We start from the raw sequence: 3395 nt of genomic DNA, 5'->3' as shown, positions 1-3395 counted from the left end.
CAGGCTGGTCTCGAACTCACAGAGATCCGCCTGCCTCTGCCTCCCGAGTGCTGGGATTAAAGGTGTGCGCCACCATCGCCCGGCCCATGTATTTTTTTTTTTAATTTGGCTAGGCACATGTTCTTTTTTTTTTTAGTGAACCTCTATTTGTTCGTTTTCTGTATATCGTCTTTATTTTATAAGACATGTATATAACTTCAAATTATTTATCCTAAATTGGCATCTGTGTTTTGACTAAAGATTTCTGCTTCTGTGAAGAACTTAGAATTCTGCTTTATAGACTGATTCATGGTCTTAAATGGCATTTGACTTCTATGTCTTAAAATGTTATCCTTAACTGAAAAAAGAAAAGGTCTAGTTTTTTCAAAAACTAGTAATAGTTTAAATATTTAAGACTATATTTTCTGGTTTATTTTAAATATCCCCCCATACATTTTTTTCTTAGCTGGGAGTTTGAATATATGAAACCTGTTGGTTTCAGCTGATTCTTCGAAGTTTCCATATTACTATCTTTTTGTTTTGTTTTGGGGGTGGGGTTTTTTTTTTTTTTTGGTTTGGTTTTTTTCAAAACAGGGTTTCTCTGTGTTGCCCTAGCTGGCATGGAGTTCAGAGATCCACCTGCCTCTGCCTCTCAAGTGCTGGGGATCAAGGCATTTGCCACCACCACCCTGCATCATATTATTGTCTATATGAAAGCAGTGTGTATCGTGTGTCATTCCTGTTTTTGCCATATCTCTGTGTTAATGGTTACTACCTAGAAAATGATGTTAAATAATGGTGCAATGCTCCTGGACATTCTACTTCAGTGGGAAACCTTCCTATGTTTAACTATTAAACTACAAGATACTCTCAATATGGTTATTTTAAATTAATATCTGTTGATACTGTTGGTTTTCTTGCCTGAATTTCCATCTGTATTGATCCAGCTGTATACTAGCCCCCTTTATTAATGGCATTTGCACTACTCTGAAAGGTCAGTGCGTGTGCAGTAGGGGATCCCAGACAAACCAGTCTGTCCTGGACTCTGTCAGTCAACGCAACATTAGAGAAAAGCCTCCATCGTATTGTAACTGCCAGTGTATTTTAAATTTGCCTTGATTTAGGACTTTTTCTGTTCTGTAAAACTATAAAACTTAATGAAACTACTTCTATGTTTGAACATGGAGTTGGAGTACCCTAAATCTGTATTCCCAAGCCATGGGCACTCATAATGGCTCCAGAATAAACTCTTACTTCCCTTAAAATGAGAGCTGTGGCCGGGCGGTGGTGGCGCACGCCTTTAATCCCAGCACTCGGGAGGCAGAGGCAGGCGGATCTCTGTGAGTTCGAGACCAGCCTGGTCTACAGAGCTAGTTCCAAGACAGGCTCCAAAGCCACAGAGAAACCCTGTCTCAAAAAAAAAAAAAAAAAAAAAAAAAATGAGAGCTGTGGTTATTGCATTGACACTGGTAACATGGAAGCTGATTACATAGTGACTTGGTAACATAATGTGTACTGGGATAAACAAAATATTAAAGGCAGTTGTCTATATTCGTTCATTTATAATGTGTCATTACAAATTTTCTCTTCGTTTATCATTTTAAAATCAAGTTACCAGAAAGCTTAGGAAAACGAACAGAAACAGATGACACCAACTCAATTATGATACAAGGCAATGTCTAATGTCGAAGAAATGTGGAAGAAATGCGGAGCCTATCCAGAAATCAAGACAGCCTTTTTTTTTTTATTAAAAATTTCTGCCTCCTCACCGCCACCGCCTCCCCTTTCTCTCCCCCTCCCCCGATCAAGTTCCCCTCCCTCATCAGCCCGAAGAGCAATCAGGGTTCCCTGACTTTGCAGCATGCTGCTCCCTTGTCTTACTCATGCTTGGGGCGGGTCTTATACCAGCACTGCGACATTTGATCCTTTCGCCTTTCCGTAGTTCACTCTACGTTCCTCCTTGCTGCAATGGCGGACGTGTCAGAGAGGACGCTGCAGGTGTCCGTGCTAGTGGCTTTCGCCTCTGGAGTGGTCCTCGGCTGGCAGGCGAATCGGCTGAGGAGGCGTTACCTGGACTGGAGGAAGCGGAGGCTGCAAGACAAGCTGGCGACAACTCAGAAGAAGCTGGACCTGGCCTGAGCGCGCGCGGCGGCCCAAGCCCTCCGGGTCCTCACTCCCCAAGTCCCTCGCGGCCCGGATCCGGTGAGCCGCGCGACCACACGCCCGGGGGAGTCGCCTTTGCATGGCTTACAGAAATGTGGTTTGTTCCTAGACCTCAGAGAAAATAGTTTGGCCTTCTCTAGATACTTACTCTTCGGGTGTTACAGCGAATGTTTTACCACGTGCGATGCGTTGCACCGTAACATTTAACTTTGGAATGGAAAATACTAGGCAGAAAAAGGGAGAGGGCGAGACAACTGTGAAGTATTTCACGCCCCAGCCTACCCCACCCCCGAATTCATTTTTAATGTGGCTTTGAAGTTTTTGCAAACTTCAATTCTTTTTTTTAATATTTGTTTATTATGTATACAATATTCTGTCTGTGTGTATGTCTGCAGGCCAGAAGAGGGCACCAGACCTCATTACAGATGGTTGTGAGCCACCATGTGGTAGTCGGGAATTGAACTCAGGACCTTTGGAAGAGCAGGCAATGGCTCTTAACCTCTCCAGCCTGCAAACTTCAATTCTAAATCTTAAGTTGTTGGTAGAAAAAGTGGATGTCAGTAGCCTTACGTTTCATAGCTATCTGTAGTTTTCTTATTGTTCATAGTTTACCGTCACAGTACAGTAATTTGAATTTAAAGATTGTGTGTTACTGATTTTTTTTTCTTTCTTTTTCAACAGCTTGTCGAAGATGGATAAAAAGCACTGGAAAGAAAGCATTTCTTCTTGCACTTTATGAATCTATTTTTAAAATAAAAAGATTAAACAACCTTGAATCTTTTCCCTCCTCACAGAGGAAATGAATATTTTGCCTACCATTCAGTTTGCTGCAGCAAAAGATTTGGAGCCTGAAAGTAGAGGCCTTAAGGAATCTTTCACATCCTCGGTACAGCCTGGAGGCAGCTCTGATCCAGGGACCATTCTGTGTTCTTTTTCTAGATGTAGTCAGAAAAGATAGGAGCTATGGCAGATGACTGAAGTAAACATTATAGATATTTGCACTTTTGAAGAATGAACATTTAAGATATTTTCACTTTGAAGAATGAAAGTTTACTGCAAACGTTGAGCGTAAAAACTCTTTATGTCTAAACGTGGAATGTATGTGTGAAAGAGAAACCTTTGAGTAGAGCTTAATGATAAACGCCAGTCATAACGAGTGCCCAAGTTCCGGGCTGTTTATTTATAAGATGCATTTCTGATGTGCTGTCCTCATTTTTAAGAAAATCAGTTTTGAGGTAACCCAGACCCAGAAA

The sequence above is a fragment of the Microtus ochrogaster genome (assembly GCF_000317375.1).
Source record: "Microtus ochrogaster isolate Prairie Vole_2 chromosome 14 unlocalized genomic scaffold, MicOch1.0 chr14_random_1, whole genome shotgun sequence".
In the NCBI taxonomy this organism is placed as follows: Eukaryota; Metazoa; Chordata; class Mammalia; order Rodentia; family Cricetidae; genus Microtus; species Microtus ochrogaster.
Note: the sequence above shows the minus strand (reverse complement) of the source record.